This window comes from Phoca vitulina, unplaced genomic scaffold, assembly GCF_004348235.1.
Source record: "Phoca vitulina isolate PV1807 unplaced genomic scaffold, GSC_HSeal_1.0 scaffold30, whole genome shotgun sequence".
In the NCBI taxonomy this organism is placed as follows: Eukaryota; Metazoa; Chordata; class Mammalia; order Carnivora; family Phocidae; genus Phoca; species Phoca vitulina.
In genome coordinates, this window is record NW_022589733.1 from 1,008,055 (window position 1) to 1,026,674 (window position 18,620).

Genomic DNA, 18,620 nt, shown 5'->3' on the forward strand with positions numbered 1-18,620 from the left:
ACTGTATGTATGGATAGATAGATATATGCATAAAAATACATACCAATTCTTGGGGCACCTGGGTGGCTCAGTTGGTTAAGTACCTGCCTTTGGCTCAGGTCACGATCCCAGGGTTCTGGGATTGAGCCCCCTGTCGGGCTCCCTGCTCGGTGGGAAGTATGTTTCTCCCCTGCCCCTCCACCTCTGTTGTTCTCTCTTTCTCTCTCTCGCACGTGCGCACATGCGAGATAATAAATAAGTATATATATAAAAAATACACACCCATTCTTATTAGGACATTTAGGTTCTCCTCTACTCTATAATTTCTCCTCTTAAAAATACCATTGGGAAGATCATCTTTACAGAAATGGTATATTATACACAAATCTTTGGCATATCTCTGATAATTTTCTTGGAATAACTACAGATTTAGAATTATTTCTGGGATTAATCTTAAAGCTTTTGGTGAGTATACTGAAATTATCCTTAAGAAAGGTTATCAAGAATCTTTTTTTAAAAAAATATTTTTTTATATATTTATATATTTATTTATTTATTTAACAGAGATAGAGAGAGAGCACAAGTAGGCAGAGCAGCAGACAGAGGTAGAGAGAGAAGCAGGCTCTCCGCCGAGCAGGGAGCCCGATGCGGGGCTCGATCCCAGGACTCTGGGATCATGATCTGAGCCAAAGGCAGCTGCTTAACCGACTGAGCCACCCAGGTGCCCCTCAAGCATCTTTTTAGTAAACATCCACTGATCTGGTAACTGCCAAACTCTGAACAGGAATTTGCTTTCATATATGCTCTTCCTTAATCCTCACAGAAAGATTGTGAGATACATTTAGCTGATTCCCACAATCTTTTTTTTCTCAGAAAAGGAAACTGAAGCTTGGGCCAGTATATCACTCAAGGTCACAAAACAAATGGAGCTCTTATGAAAAAACACGTGGTCACTAGACACTAACTCATTTAAAAAACACATTATCCTACTTTTATGGGAGATGGAAAAATCGATGAAGCAGTGGATTATTTTATTTTCTGTACAAGATAAATTGTCTGTGTCTTGCTTAGCATAGTTGAGAGTATTTACTCAAAATTATATAATAGTCTGTTTCATTTTATATATAGCAAGCTAAAAATTGGGTTCCTATATCTATTTCTGTTTTTTATAAGATTTCCTCTCTCAAATTTGAAGTTTCATATTATAGCAATAGGATCAAAAGATTATTTAAATATATCATACCTATATACATATATGTCATATATATTATACATACATATGTCTTATAAAAGGAGATGTCTACATAATACAAATAGAATATGCATTTCCTTGTTTTCTGCAAGCACAGTTGCAAGAAGGAATGGTAATAATCCTTGAGCCTAATTAATATTCTGGTTGATAATATTGTTTAATTAGGAATTCAGAACTCCTAAATACTATTATAAAGGTTAACCTGTTCTTAGCCTGAAATTATTATTTCATCTACAGAACAACCTGACTTTTTTCCCAGTGACACGTATCTAGTAACTGCAGCAGGCAGGGAAGACTCAGACTGTATGATTTCTGGGCTCTACTAGCTCTGTATATTTGACATGAGGCAGAAAAACAATGTCTTTAGCTACTTTCAGTAATGAGATTGCTTTCTCAAAGAATATATAGAAGAGTGGAATTTTACTTTTAGCTTTGGCTTTATCACTAAATCCCTCTGTTTTCCCTTTATGTTTGCAATCAGTAAAAAGGGACACAACTACTCACATACACACTTCTATCTTCTTCCTCTCTTGGGTTAATAAAGTTAAAAAAAAAGTCTGGAAATCATTAGGTTTCTTCAAATGTACAGGCTATATTAGGAAAATCTTTATTTTTATTTCTCTACTATATTTTCTGTATATTAATGTGACAGGCTCATCAGTACAGTTTAAATCATAGCTTATTAAAATTAAATACAACTTCAAAAAGAAAGGAAGAACTGAATTAAATGCTGAGAAACACAATATAGCATGAAATTTTATATATATGTTAGTAGTTTTTCTTGTTATTAATAAGGTTTTTTTTTTAGTTAGTTTCTGTTCATATCAGATTAATTATACCAAGTTTACAGGTCATGAATGTTCATCAAGAATAAATCCAAAGTGACTATTTGATACCAACACTGGCTAAATTCCGTAAGATCAGCTCCTTTCAGGCATCCTATTTATACAGTACAGGAAATTTCGTCAAGTGTATGAGCCAGTGCAAAGTGTGGGCATGGGCAAATCACTTTACTTCTCTGTTTTACAGTTTTAGAAAAATCTTTAAAATAATATGGTTGGATAAAATAATTTTTAAGGCTTATAAAAACTCCCATATCCTATGATTCCAAACTGGTTTCTGTCTTGCTAGTAGATAGTTTCAGGTGCTTAACATTCTGCCCCAGCACAGAAGGAAGCAGTCTGGTTTTAAAGAGTGCTTTGTTTATGTTTGTTCACATATGTCAGAAATGCAGAGCAGAACCAGGAGTATAACTTATTTTGTAAGCTAGTTTTCTGCTTTCTCTTTCTGTAATATGCAAGATCATACTATTTTAAAAAGTTATACATTCTAATGTGTTTCCACTGAAAGTCATCATATATAGGTATTATTATATGAGACAATTCATGTAAAACATTTGGCAGGGGGCCTGGCACATGATAAAAAATAAATATTGGCTACTGCTATTTGTTTGTTTGTTTTTAAATGAATTGTGGTTTCTATAATTCTGAATTCCAGTATTTAGAAGTATCAGTTTTCACTGCCACAGCTTTTTTTGGTTTGCCTGAAACTTTGGGAACCACCAGAAGCTAGCAGAGAAAGCTCAGTGCTTATAGTATTTATATCTAATAAGTGGCAAAGGGCATAGCTTTTTAAAAATACTTTTCCAGATTTTCCAGATGTTTTATAACTGGCTGCCTTATTTTGTAATCAGAAAGCAAAACAAGTGCTAAACCAAAACTTTACCACTAAAAAAAAAGGAATAATGCTTTAAAATTCTCTTGCATAATCAAAAAGTAAAAGGGTAGATGCTGATGGTGTTTTTACAAATGTCACCCTGAAATTACAATTTTAAGACTCCGTAACGTCAAGCTTAAGAACAAGTAAAAAGTACCAGTAGTCTATTAATTCAGTGCAAGAACGTAATATCCTCAGTGACATCAGAATAAAAATTCCATCCTTTGTGCTTTAGTCAGAAAAAAAAAACCCACCAAACAAACCCAAAACCCACTCCTAAATGCTCCAAGGCAGAATTTATTATTATTACAGAAAAGCTCACTTCCTAGAAGTGAGACAGTTATATTTTTTTATATAAAACTATACGGTTTTAAGTAAAACATTTTTCTTAAGCAACTGCAACAACAACTGGGAAGGTGTGCTAAAATAAAGAGCCCAAATGGAAAATGAAATTTCACAGGGTAGATACTGGTATACAATTCCAGCCTTCCACTATTTGTGTTTTTCACCACTGGGAGCTTCTTGAAGTATCTCTGTTTCTCATTTCAAGTGTCAGTGAATGGTTTCCTACTAACTAGCTGATCTTGGCTGAACCAGTCTAATTTTTAGAAGTTTAAGAATTTTATCCATTTCATAAACTTTTATAAATTATTAGTATGTATTTGTAACCATATTGCAAAATCCCATATAGATTTATTGTAACATTTTATAATAGCCTTTTAAATAAACTGTTTTAAAAAGTAATTTTTAATACCCTTAGACTTTTAAAACTATAGTTGTTATAAAAAAGATTAATGGAATATAGAAAATAGTCCATTCAGAGAATTAAATGAAAACCTGTAATTAAAATACTTAATGAGCTATTTGAAGTACTGGTTACTAGTAGATTAAATTAGTTTAAACATGACTAATGGAATGTACAATTCCTAAGTTTTCTTTAAAATGACAATGCATAGGATCTTTTTTTTTTTTTTAAAGATTTTTTATTTTTAAGTAATCACACCCAAGGTGGGGCTTGAACTCACAACCTTGAGACTGAGAGTCTGGGAAAGGGAGAAGTGGGCTCTTTGCGGAGCAAGGAGCCCGATGCAGGGCTTGATCCCAGGACCCTGGGATAGTGCCCTGAGCCAAAGGCAGATGCTTAACCAACTGAGCCACCCAGGTGCCCCTTAAGATTTCATTTTAAAACACATTATACGTTATAGCTCATGTATTCTTAAAGATATTTTAAAGTATAGCTTTGTGATTCAGTTTACATTAGCTACTTCACACAAATGTCAAAACCAAAAAATAGCAATAATCATGCATAAATACTGGAACACTAAACCACTGTGCAGGCTGGGAGAAGGATGAGTAGAATAAAATCAAAGCTATAAAGGTCAATACTGTATAATGGTTTTAGTAGCATTTAAAATGAAAAGTCCAGTGTTGTGAGGCTTTCCTCCTGGGGAGAGAAGCAGGACCATGCCTTACCAGATTCGTTAAGACTTGGCATTTTGAATCCCAGCCATGTGCCAGAGATAAAACAGAGGAGAACTGTGTTGCTGGGTGTGCTTATACCCTGGCACAGACAGGTCGAGGGCGGAGATCTGACAGAGGCTCGGGCCACAGGAGGGGAGACTGTTCGATTTTCTGTGAGGGCTTCCTGAGCAGTGGCAGCTGAGAGTTCCCCTCCCTGGGGAGAAGAGGGCTGGATGATGCCACCTTCCATCCCCCCTGCCCCACCCTGCCCATTACAAGGTGGGACTTCAGTGAACAATAAAGAGCCCCCAGTGGGAGCTGGAGCCACTCAAACCTAACCAGGTCCCCTGTGCCTTGCAGGAGCATCATTATTAGGGCAGGTCTGACTATGAGCCAGTGCAGTGGGCCTCTCCCCCAGAGGACCAACACAGGCCCCCTACATGTACCAAGTCTACTGACCACAGAGTGCTCCTAAAGGTCAGCTTCAGTTCTGGTGGAAATAGGACCAGGCTTCCCTCCCTTCCCCCTTTTTTTATTTCTTTTTTCTTGGAATCAGGCTTATAATTTCTCATTTTTTAGATCAGGCTTCTTTTTGTTTTCTTTCTTTCTTTCTTTCTTTTTGCACTCAGGCTTATAGTTTTCTGTTTGCTTTTTTGGTTCCTTTTCCTTTTCTCTTTTTCTTGGATTAGGTTTGTTTGTTTTTTAATCAGGCTTATCTTAACAAATAAATCAAAGCACACCTAGTTAAAGGCCCAAACACTCCCCAATGCAAGCAAGGAGGAACCCTGCAGAGGACTGACCTGTGGGAAAGAGCAGCGAAAACACAACAGCAGAGTGCACACAGCATACCAGAAACACTTCCTGAAGAGCCAGGCCCTGGACAGTGTATGACCTCTTTTTAATATAGCATTACACTCAGGAGCAGGAAACATAACAAGCTTTCATAATATTCAAAAGACAGAAACTTAGCCAAAATGACAAGACAAAGGAATTCTCCCCAAAAGAAAGATCAAGAAGAAATCAGACACAGACTTGCTCAAAACAGATATAAGCAATATATCTGAGTAAGAATTTAGAACAATGGTCATAAGATTACTGGCTGGGCTTTGAAAAAAGCATAGGGCATCAGAGAAACCCTTGCTTCAGAGATAAAAGACCTAAGAACTAGTCAGGCTGAAATAAAAAATGTTATAGGTGAGAGGCAAAACCAACAGGATGTAATCACAACAGGATGGAAGAAGCAGAGGAATGAATGGGTGACATGAAGATAAAATTATGGAAAATAAGGAACCAGAAAAGAAGAGGGAAGGAAAACTATTAGATCATGAATACAGACTTACGGAACTCAGCGATTCCATAAAGTGCAATGATATCTGTATCATAGGAGTCCCACAAGAAGAAGAGCAAGAAAAAGGGGCAGAAGGTTTATTTGAACAAATTACAGCTGAGAACTTCCCTAATTTGGGGAAGGAAATAGGCATTCAAATCCAAGAAGCACAGAGAACTCCCCTCAAAATGAACAAGAACAGGCCAACAAAAAGACACATCACAGGGAAACTTGCAAAATACTAACAAAAGAGAATTCTGAAAGTAGCTAGGCACAAAAGGTCCTTAACCAATAAGGGTAGACACAAATTTAGCAGCAGACCTACCCACAGAAACTTGGCAGGCCAGAAGAAAGTGGCATGATATATTCAATGTGCTAAATGGAAAAATATGTAGCCAAGGCTGTCATTCAGAATAGAAGGAGAAATAAAGTGTTTCCAAGACAAGCAGAAACTAAAGGAGTTCACGAACACTAAAGCAGTTCTGCAAGAAATATTAAAGTGGACACTTTGAGTGGTAAAGGGAGACCAAAAGCAACAAAGATTAGAAAGGAACAGAGACAATTTACAGGAACAGTGACTCTACAGGTAATACAATGGCACTAAATTCATATCTATAAATAATCACTCTGAATGTAAATGGACTCAATGCTCCAGTCAAAGAACATAGGGTATCAGAATGGATTAAAAAACAACAACAACAACAACAAAAACAAGACCCATTGATATGCTTCTTATAAGAGACTAATTTTAGACCAAAAGACATCCCCAGATTGAAAGTGAGGACTGGAGAACCATGCTAACAGACTTCAAAAGAAACCTAGAATAGCCATCCTTCTATCAGACAAAGTAGATTTTATTTTTTATTTATTTATTTATTTATTTATTTATTAATATTTTATTTATTTGACAGAGAGAGACACAGTGAGAAAGGGAACACAAGCAGGAGGAGTGGGAGAGGGAGAAGCAGGCTTCCCTCAGAGCAGGGAGCCCGATGTGGGGCTCGATCCCAGGACCCTGGGATCATGACCTGAGCCGAAGGCAGACGCTTAACGACTGAGCCACCCAGGCGCCCCAGACAAAGTAGATTTTAAACCAAAGACTGTAATAAGAGATGAAGAAAGGCACTATATCATAATAAAGAGGTGTATCCAAAAAGAAGATCTAAGAATTTTTTTTTTTTTTTTAAAGATTTTATTTATTTATTTGACAGACAGAGCAGGAACACAAGCAGGGGAGTGGGAGAGGGAGAAGCAGGCTTCCTGCCGAGCAGGGAGCCCGATGTGGGACTCGATCCCAGGACCCTGGGATCATGACCTGAGCCGAAGGCAGACGCTTAACGACTGAGCCACCCAGGCGCACAGAAGATCTAAGAATGGTAAATATTTATATTCCCAAATTTGGGAGCAGCCAAATATACAAATCAATTAATAACAAAATTAAAGAAACTCATTGGAAACAATACAATAACAGTAGGGGACGTTAACAGCCCATTCAAAGCAATGGATATATCATCTAAGCAGAAAATCAACAAGGAAACAATGGCTTTGAATGATACACTGGACCAGATGGACTTAACCGATCTATTCAGAGCATTTCATCCTAAAGCAGAATACACATTCTTTTTGAGTGCACATGGAACACTCTCTAGAACAGATCACATACTAGGTCACAAATCAGGCCTTAACCAGTACAAAAAGATCAAGATCATAGCATGCATATTTTCAAACCACAATGCTATGAAACTTGAAAGTCAGCCACAAGAAAAAAATTTGGAAAGACCACAAATACATGGAGGTTAAACAACATCCTACTAAAGACTGAATGGGTCAACCAGAAAATTAAGGAAGAAATAAAAAAATACATGGAAGCAAATGAAAGTGAAAACACAGTAGTCCAAAACCTTGGGATGCAGCAAAGGTGGTCCCAAGAGGCAAGTATATTGCAATACAGGCCTTCCTCAAGAAGCAAGAAAAGTCTCAAATATACAACCTAACCTTATACCTAAAGAAGGTGGAAAAAGAACAGCCAAGAAAGCCTAAAACAAGTAGAAGAAGGGAAATAATAAAGATTAGGGCAGAAATCAATGGTATAGAAATAAAAAAAAACCCAGAACAGATCAATGAAACTAGGAGCTGGTATACTGAAAGAATTAAAAAGATTGATAAACTTCTAGCCAGACTTACCAATCACTAATAAAACAGGTGAGATCACAACCAATACTACAGAAATACAATTATAAGAGAACACTATAAGCAATTATATGCCAACAAATTGGGCAATCTGGAAGAAATGGATAAATTCCTAGAAACCTATAAACTACCAAAACTGAAACAGGAAGAAACAGAAAGCCTGAACAGACCCATAACCAGCAAAGAAATTGAATCAGTAATCAAAAATCTCCAAACAAACAAGAGTCCAGGGCAAGATGCCTTCTCAGGGGAATTCTACCAAACATTTAAAGAAGAATTAATACCTATTCTTTTGAAACTGTTCTAAAAAAGAAATGGAAGGAAAACTTCCAAACTCATTCTATGAGGCCAACATTACCTTGACCCCAAAACCAGATAAAGACCACACCGAAAAGGAGAATTACAGACCAATATCCCTGATGAACATAGATGCAAAAATTCTCAACAAGACACAAGCCAATCAAATCCAATAATATATTAAAAGGATTATTCACTACTACCAACTGGGATTTATTCCTGGGCTGCAGGGGTGGTTCAATATCAGCAAATCAAAAAACGTGACACAACACATTAATAAAAGAAAGGATAAGAACCACATGATCCTCTCAATAGATGCAGAAAAAGCATTTGACAAAATACAGCATCCTTTCTTGATAAAAACCCTCCACAATGTAGGGATAGAGGGAACATACGAAAACATCATAAAGGCCATGTATGAAAGACCCATAGCTAATACCATCCTCAATGGGGAAAAACTGAGAGCTTTTTCCCTAAGGTGAGGAACACAAGAGGTATGTCCACTCTCGGCACTGTTGTTCAATATAGTACTGGAAGGCCAAGCCTCAGCAATCAGACAACAAAAAGAAGTAAAAGGCATCAAAATTGACAAGGAAGAAGTCAAACTTTCATTCTTTGCAGATGACACGATACTCTATGTAGAAAACCTGAAAGATGCCACCAAAAAGTTGCTAGAACTGATACATGAATTCAGCAAAGTCTCAGGATATAAAATCAACATACATAAGTCTGTTGCATTTCTATACACCAATAATGAAGCAGCAGAAAGAGAAATCAAGGAATCAATCCCATTCCACTAAATGATACAATTGCACTAAAAACCATAAGCTACCTAGGAATAAACCTAGCCAAAGAGGTAGAAGATCTGAAAAGTATAGAACACTTATGAAAGAAATGAAGAAGAACCAAAGAAATGGAAAAACATTCCATGCTCATAGATTGGAAGAGCAAATATTGTTAAAATGTCTATGCTACCTGAAACAATCTACACATTCAATGGAAACCCTATCAAAATAACAGCAGCATTTTTCACAGAGATAGAAAAAACAAATCTAAAATGTGTATGGAATAGAAAAGACCCCGGATATCCAAAGCAATATTGGAAAAGAAAACCAAACCTGGAGGTATCACAATTCCGGGTTTCAAGCTGAATTACAAAGCTGTAATCACCAAGACAGTATGGTACTGGCATAAAAACAGACTCATAGCTCAATGGAACTGAATACAGAACCCAGAAATGGACCCACAACTATATGGTCAACTACTCTTTGACAAAGCAGGAAAGAATATCCAGTGGAAAAAAGTCAGTTTTTTCAACAACGGATGTTGGGAAAATTGGACAGTGACATGCAAAAGAATGAAACTGAACCAGTTTCTTACACCATACACAAAAATAAATTCAAAATGGATGAATGACCTAAATGTGAGATGGGAATCCATCAAAATCTGAGGAGAACAGAGACAGTAACCTCTTTGACCTTGGCTACAGCAACTTCTTACTAGACATGTCTCAGGGGGGCAAGAGAAACAAAAACAATAGTGAAGTATTGGGACTTCATCAAGATAAAAAGCTTCTGCACAGCAAAGGATAAAATCAACAAAACTGAAAGGCAATGTATTGAATGGGAGAAGATATATGCAAATGACATATCAGATAAAGAATTTATCAAACTCAACATCCAAAAAATATTAATCTAGTTAAGAAATGGGCAGAAGACATGAACAGACATTTCTTCAAAGAAGACAGACACATGGGTAACAGACACAGGATAAAATGCTCAACATCACTCATTATCAGGGAAATACAAATCAAAACCACAATGAGATACCATTCTCATATCTGTCAGAAAGGCTAAAATTAACAATTTAGGAAACAACAGAATTTGGCGAGGATGTGGAGAAAGGGGATCCCTCTTACACTGTTGGTGGGAATGCAAACTCTGGAGAAGAGTATGGAGGTTCCTCAGAAAGTTAAAAATAGAGCTACCCTACCCTATGACCCAGCAACTGCACTACTAAGTATTTATCCAAATGATACAAACATAGTGATTCGAAGGGGTGCATGCACCCCAATGTTGGTAGCAGCGCTACCAACAATAGCCAAATTATGGAAAAGAGCCCAAATGTCCACTGACTGATGAATAGATAAAGAAGGTGTGGTATATGTATACAATAGGATATTACTCAGCCATCAAAAAGAATGAAATCTTGCCATTTGCAAGGGTGTGGATAGAGCTAGATTGTATTATGCTAAGCGAAATGAGTCAGTCAGAGAAAGAAATATACCGTATGATTTTACTCATATGTGGAATTTAAGAAATAAAACAGTTGAACATAGGGGAAGGGAAGGAAGAATAAAATAAGTTAAAGACAGAGAGGGAGGCAAACCATAAGAGACTCTTAACTCTAGAGAAGAAACTGAGGGTCAATGGAGGGAGGTGGATGGGGAATGGGCTAAAGTGGGTGATGAGCATTAAGGAATGCAGTTGTTGCGATGAGCAATGGGTGTTGTACGTAAATGATGAATCACTAAATTCTACTCCTGAAACTAACAGTACATTAACTAACTTGAATTTAAATAAAATCTTGGCAGAAGAAAAAATAAAATGAAAAGTCCTTGCCTGGATTATAGGTGACTCCTCATATTCATTCTCTGAAAATAGTTTTTGTTTTTGTTTAAAACATGTGACTATAAGGCAAATATCATAATCAAATATCATATGGGAAATAAAAGGCACTGTCCCAGCTATTCCTGTCATTCAGACATTAATTTAGACACGTGGAAACCTTTTTGACAGTTGATTACCTATGTTTCATTATTTTAATTAAAAAATCATACACTCATTGAAAAGAACTTAGATACAGAATTATAAAGTAAAAAATAAATCAACTTTCAAGTAATTTTGATCCTGTTCTCTACTTGTGCAAACCGATATTAAATGTGGTAGGCATATGTTTTATACACATATAACTTTTTATATACATATGTATATTCTTGTACACATATAAAGTTGTTAAAATTTATTCTAAATTTGGGAGAGGTCTTACCCTAAAAACATATTTGATTCTACTAGGTAAATATGTTTTAAAAACTTTTAGTAAATAATTTAAAATGGAAAACATATATTTACCTTCCTTAATCCCTAAATATCACCATAATGATTAAAGAAGTCTGAAAATAAAAGTGTGTGATCAATGGTAGCTATTCTGAGGAATTTCTAAAGGGTATTAAATAGGTAAACAGTATTGAGAAAATAGCCAATGAATGCTGACCAGGTCAGAGAATCAATGGGTCAATAGTGGATGGACTCCCTAGCAGACCAGTGAGAAACCTTGAATCTCAGGGCAACAGCTGAGAAGGAGGGCAAACCATGATGGGGCCAGGGAAGCAGGGAGGAGATGAAGGACTCCTGGAACTGAGCCAAGGATCACATAGGGAACAGAGGTATTTGTCACTCTGAGGGTCCTGCTAGCTAAGTAGAGTGGGGAATTTGCTGGTACTTCTAGACAGTGTTCTAAACAATTTTAGAGTGTTGCCAAAAAACCAACCCTCTGAATCCACATGGTGAAATAACACAAAAAGGCCAGCAAAGCAGTGAGACTGTTTAATAAACCGTGCCTCCCTGTAACTCCCCAATCTTCTTCCCATTGGAAAGCACAACTCTGTTCAGACTTGGAGTCTGATGATCCCCCCAGGTTGAGGCCAGAGGAGTAAGTCAGAGACTCCTGCAGTGTCCCTTGCTAGTGATTCTCATAGAAGTGGACGCAGTTCATCACCGAGGCATCACTTGCGCAGTGTTATCTGAGTCAGCTCCCAGCTTTTGAGCCCCAAGGAGCTCCTGCATGGGGAGGGGAGAAAGGGAGTTGCAGCAATTGTCTGCTAGGCAGAATTGTATGTGACACACGTGCTTTTCCCACCATATTACCTACCAACACTAATTCTTTTTAGAAATATAAGCATAGAAAAATTCTCAGATGCATGAAGAAAAACAGCAGCTTAAAAGAAGGAAAACCAAAGTGAGCTATCATATAAATGGTCCCTACCTAAACAAGAGAACATGAAGGAAAAGGAGAGAATTTCAAAGATTACCATACTGTTTGCAAGAAGTTAACAGAGCAGTATTTATAAAATTCTGTACTAACAGTAGTATAGAATTGTAAGAAGTAAACAGAGCAATATTTATAAAATTCTATACAAACAAAATTAATGTTGATATGGAAGAGCAAGAGAAAAATATTTTAAGACATACTAGTACTCAGAAAATATATTAACCTATGTAAACCTTTCTGAAAATCATGTGAGGAAGTATTCTACCAAAAGAGATAGAAATCAGAAAAAAGAAAGGGAAAGAGGTGGCATATAGGCAAACTGATGGCAATAAAGCTGGTAAAACTTGTTATGTTTATTCTTTTTTAAGATTTCATTTATTTGAGAGAGAGAGCATGCATGTGAGAGCAGGAGTGGGGGAAGGGGCAGAGGGAGAGGGAGAAGTAGACTCCCTACTGAGCAGGGAGCCCAATGGGATGCAGGGCTTGATCCCAGGACCCTGAGATCATGACCTGAGCCAAAGGCAGATGCTTAACCGACTGAGCCACCCAGGCACCCAAAACTTGTTAAAGTTTAAATAATCATTGATAACATGGTTTGAACTGTTAAAAAAGAATTTGTAAAATAGAAGGCAGAAAAGGTAAAACAAAATTAATCATCCATAAATAAACTTCCGCATTATTTCAACAGAATCTTGAAACAGGCAGGGAAATAAAACCTTTCTAAATATCTCGTCTTACTTGGGAAGTAAAAGGTGAACATACTATTACAATTTAAAAAGTGCTAGGAAAACACAGGTTCATTTATTTGTTAGAAAATGGCATTAAGTCCTGGTAGAATTGAATTAGAATGCGGAACCTTCCAGTGCAGCTGACAGGAATAAGAGGTAAAAACAGAGCTAGGAATCAGTTCTGATTCAAGGGAGCTAGGGAACCCCACAATTCTGTAATACACAGGGTCCCCCATCTTCACAGAAGTGCTTGGAATGTGTTCTGTGGATCTGTAGTGTCACAAGGTACCAGTGGGAATAGGCAGAAGGATAGTTTTCTTTTTTTTTTTTTTTTTAAAGATTTTATTTATTTATTTGAGAGAGACAGAGAGCGCGCACGAGAGCAAGCAGGAGCAGTGGGGAGAGGCAGAGGGAGAGGGAGAAGCAGGCTTCCTGCTGAGCAGGGAGCCCTATGCAGGGCTTGATCCCAGGACCCTGAGATCGTGATCTGAGCTGAAAGCAGACGCTCAACCGACTGAGCCACCCAGGCGCCCCAGAAGGATAGTTTTCTGTCACCAATTTTCTCAGTTTCCTTAACTGAAAAACAGTGACATTTAGCACAGGCTGGTTTGAGCATTAGAGTAACAGAATAATTTTAAAGAAAAATCCACTCTGGACATTGTAGATGGCTTTGAAAGAACAATTACATACTGGTGACTGACTTAAGGCAAACAACTAATAATCAAAGGAGAGAGAGGAAGGCCATTTCAAAACAACTAGGTTATTTTTCCCATGTGATTGCTTCAAATTGGCATCTCATTTCCTATGACCTTTCTATAAAGTATGTTATTAATATTTATGTTAATATCTTCAATGCAAAGTTATCTTGTTTCCTAAAACTAAAACCTCCTGAACCCAATTGGCTATCTCTGGGTCTGAATGTGGAGATGTGTGGAGAAAACCTTCTCCCAGATACTATTAGATGCTACTGCTACGCAGCGGTCCCCATCCTGACTTAGGCTAAGAAGTCACAGGCTACAGATTCTCAAGAGACTTGCAGGTTTTAAAACTTTTTACATGGAATTTTTCAAATTATACAAAATTAGAAATATAGAAAGGACCCCACTCACACTTCACACAGTTTCAGCTGTCAACAAAACATGGCCAATCTTGTTACATCTACATTCCACTTCCTACTTCCCTGGGTTACTTTAAAGAAACATCTCAAGTTGCTGGAGTGGTGGGGGGTGGGAGGGATGGCGTGGCTGGGTGATAGACAATGCGGAGGGTATGTGCTATGGTGAGTGCTGTGAATTGTGCAAGACTGTTGAATCACAGATCTGTACCTGTGAAACAAATAATACATTATATGTAAAAAAAAGAAGAAGAAGATAGCAGGAGGGGAAGAATGAAGGGGGGGAGATCGGAGGGGGAGACGAACCATGAGAGACGATGGACTCTGAAAAACAAACTGAGGGTTCTAGAGGGGAGGGGGGTGGGAGGATGGGTTAGCCTGGTGAGGGGTATTAAAGAGGGCACGTTCTGCATGGAGCATACGCAAACAATGAATCATGGAACACTACATCAAAAACTAATGATGTAATGTATGGTGATTAACATAACATAATAATTAAAAAAAAATGTGAGAAAAAAAAGAAACACCTCAAACATGTCATTTCATTTTCATGTAGTCTGTTGTCTGATTATTTAATTCTTCAAATAAATTTACTTTTTCCTGAGCAGGATCATTATGTATTCATGTATTCTGTTACTATAGTTATAATTTGTGGTCTACTCTAAGGACAAAAACTGCAATAATTTTAGTAGGACTAATTGTTTTATTATTCAACAGATATTTATCAAGGGCCTGCTATATACCAGATATTAGTATCAATGGATAGAACTGAATATGCATGTTTTGACTTCATACAAGATAAATATTCTAACAACTAAACTGACTCATAAAAGAAGTGTGTGCTGTTTTATGAGGAGGTGAGTTTTACTGCAAGGCATTCAAGCAGAAGCTGACTGAGATGTTGCATTAGGGTGCACTTGGGCAAGATGCCTTTTGAGGCCTTTCCCATCTCTAAGATTCTCTGATCTTTCTGTAATTTTTAAAAATGTAAATGAACAAATACCAAGGAAGGAATGAATATCCTAAATTATATGTATGCATTTTTCACATGGACAATTTCCCAGTGATCAATATAAAAAAAGTGTGAGACCGGCTTCTGCTTCATACCGAGAAACTGTCTCTCTCTTTAGCATTATTATTGTTGTTGTTGTTGTTGTTATTACAACTGGGGATCTGAATCCCATATCACTGTAGGAAAATCTTTTATGCTCTGACTTACTTCTATTTCACAGGACTGATGAACCCTGCTCTAGGACAGTCTACAAGTGCACACATGGGAGGTAACAGCATCACATGCCCTCATGCTAACTAACAAATTCGTGAGTATAGTACAAAACTTCAATCATACTTTTTCAAGAGCACAAAACAAATAATTTTAAATATGAAAGCAGTTTTAAGGCTTGAATAAAAGAACCTGTTGAGTGCAGGGTGATCTTGATTTGTCCTAACCATATACAAATTAGTATCTATTTCACCGGAATTTTTCCTTACTACTCAATGAGTCACATCTACTCTAGGAAGCATTAATTTTCAATCCATACAGCCATACACATAAACACTTCAAATTCAGATGAACTAAGCAATAAATCTTTTTTGAAAGCTTTAAACATGAGAAAATGGTTTCTTTGAAGTACACTGGCAAAACTCAAATCAAGGACACAAATCCTATAACTATCTCATTAAACAGAAAAAATACTTTGAAAGAGAATTACTGAGTTTCAATATAAGTTTTTGAAACAAATAACATTTATTCTAGGTTGGAACAAAAGGTTATTTTCACAGCATCCCATTAAGGTCATGAGAGAGAGCCCCTCTCTTACTGCATGGTATTTTTTCTGTACATTTTTGGTTTATAAGCCTGGGAAATTAAGTAAGTTATTTTATAAAAAAGATCTTATTTATTTATTTGAGTGAGAGAGAGAGAGGGAGCGCACGAGCAGGCAGGGAGGGGCAGAGGGAGAGGGAGAAGCAGGCTCCCTGAGCCGGACGCGGGGCTCAATCCTAGGACCCCAGGATCATGACCTGAGCCAAAGGCAGATGCTTAACTGATTGAGCCACCCAGGCATCCCAAGTAAGTTATTTTCTAGTCACAGAGAATCCTAAAGATAGGTAGACTTGAGAACTTAAGCTAGGGCAGGTAACTCGCTCACTAAGGCTCAATCTTCTCTTTTCAAGAAATGAACTACCGACTAGCTATAGCTCTAACATCAGAAAACAGCTAAAGGTGGGAATATGTCCTTGAATTAGAGTTTCAAATTTTGGTAGAATGTTTCCTAGAGACAGAACATGGGGTGTGAGGCATCAAGTGTTGCCTGGGTACTAGACGGAATACTTTTAAATTAGGATAAGATAGCCAATCCATGCCTTGAAAAGTACCTGGCCATATGTTTAACATAAATTTCCTGAATGCCTCCTATATGCCAGGCCCTGTGTTCAGCACTGGGGAATCAAAGACAAATAAGACACGGACACTACTCTCAAGTTGTTTAGAGTATCACAGTATACTATGAGAGAAAGATGCTATGCAAGCGACCATAGTAAATAAGTCTAGACTTCAGTAAATAAGTCTAAGACTATCCTGGAATGGATGGAGTTGGTGGTAGAGAAGAAATCATGTGTTCTATTAAAATAAATGGGGACTAGGAGTGTGCTGTCATTTTCAAAGGCTGATTCTAATGATCCTAGGGCATAGAACAGATATTTTGAGATGTATGCTTTGGTTGACTCTCCCCTTGGCAACTAGGGTTTACGTTAGTCAATGGCTGTACTAGGCTTAGTTATTTATCTGTAGGGGATCAAATTCCAAACTCTTACTTCAACAGTGCTTGTTTCAATTCAATGAATTGAACCAGGTTATTCTAATTACACATACATTTAGGGTTAGCAAAAATGTTAAGGATTCCTTGTCTTTCAGATAAAAAGAGGATTAAAGTTGAAGGAAAACTGCTGAGAAAAAAATACCTTTAAAGTAGATATGTCCTGGGATTGAGCCCCACATCGGGCTCCCTGCTCAGCGGGAAGCCTGCTTCTCCCTCTCCCACTCCCCCTGCTTGTGTTCCCTCTCTCGCTATGTCTCTGTCAAATAAATAAATAAAATCTTAAAAAAAATAAAGTAGATACGTTAATAGCAAGCCAAATACACAGCAAAGTTTAATTTTTTTTTTAGCTCTAAAATAGCCAAATAATACCTCCTTCAAAATGGCAAAGGAGTGCCTACAATCATATAGATAAAAAGTGTAGAAATGGATAGACTCATAATCTCAGTATTCTGAGATTGCAGTAGTAATGAAGATGGGAGTCACTCTTAGTTCACTCAAATTAGAATGAATATGCTGGTTAGAAAGGAAAACATTTTCTGTCATTTATAAATACATGTGTCACTTCATTAACAAATGAACTGTCTTGATGGCTGTCTTGGTGTCAACTACAATAATAGTAACAAAAACACAGTTAACTTCCAACAGCAATTCATGATAAAACTCTCGGCAAAGTAGAAATAGGGTAAACTTACTTAATACAATACATAGCATCTACAAAAACCTACAGCTAATAATATCATACTTAATGGTCAAAGATGGAATGCTTTCCCCCAAGATCAGAAACAAGACAAGGATGTCCACTGGCACCAATCTTATTCAACATAGTAATAGAAATTTTAGCTAGAACAAGAAAAAAAAAGGCATAGATTGGAAAGAAGAAATAAAACTGTCTCTTTCCAGATAACATAATTGTCTATGTAGAAAATCCTAACAAATCTTAAAAAAACCTCCTAAAATCAATAAGTAAGTTGAGCAAGATTGCAGTATACAAGATTAACACACAAAAATCAACTGTATTTCTATTTACTAAAAACAAACATGTGGAAACCAAACTTAAAAACACAGTATATGTAATCACTTCAAAGAAAATAAAATATTTAGTCATACACTTAACAAAAAATTTACATAGGATCTCTGTGGTGAACATGGGTGTCAGGTGGAGGAGATGGTTAGCTTGATTGGGAATAGGTAACAATGAGCAAATTGAAGTAAATATACTGAGGAAAGTGGAAGCTGAGTTTCTTATTGCTAGAGAAGATACCTATAGACAGAAATGATTAGAAAGAACCCTTGAAACGATGTGTTAGATTAGAAATGGAAGTAATGGCATAAATTCACGGTTTTATAGTAAGTAAATGTATGTATACGTATATACATACATACAGTTATAGATGGGTATATTTGTGTGTTGTGTATGTGAAGCCGTATCTGTATTTCCTAGCTCTGTCCATAGAGAGAAGCTAGAAGAAGTGACAACTCAGTAACAATTAGCACACTGAGAATCTACAAGTTGGTTTTTAAATTTCCTTCAAAAGCTCCTTGGAGAGAGGTCAGATTCTAGACTTAGGGCAAGGGAGGTATAAGATCAATCTGGAATATCTTTCTATCCCAGAGAACATGTCAAAAAGATATAGGAGCCAGCCTGAAGGAGCTTCTACTGTTTCTACTGGGAACACTTTGAACATTA

General features: G+C 37.0%; 1 protein-coding gene across 1 annotated transcript in view; it reads right to left on the reverse strand.

Moving 5' to 3' along the window:
- Window positions 1-18,620, reverse strand: part of ITFG1 (integrin alpha FG-GAP repeat containing 1) — a 317,151-nt gene that overhangs the window by 96,677 nt on the left and 201,854 nt on the right. The window lies entirely within an intron of this gene.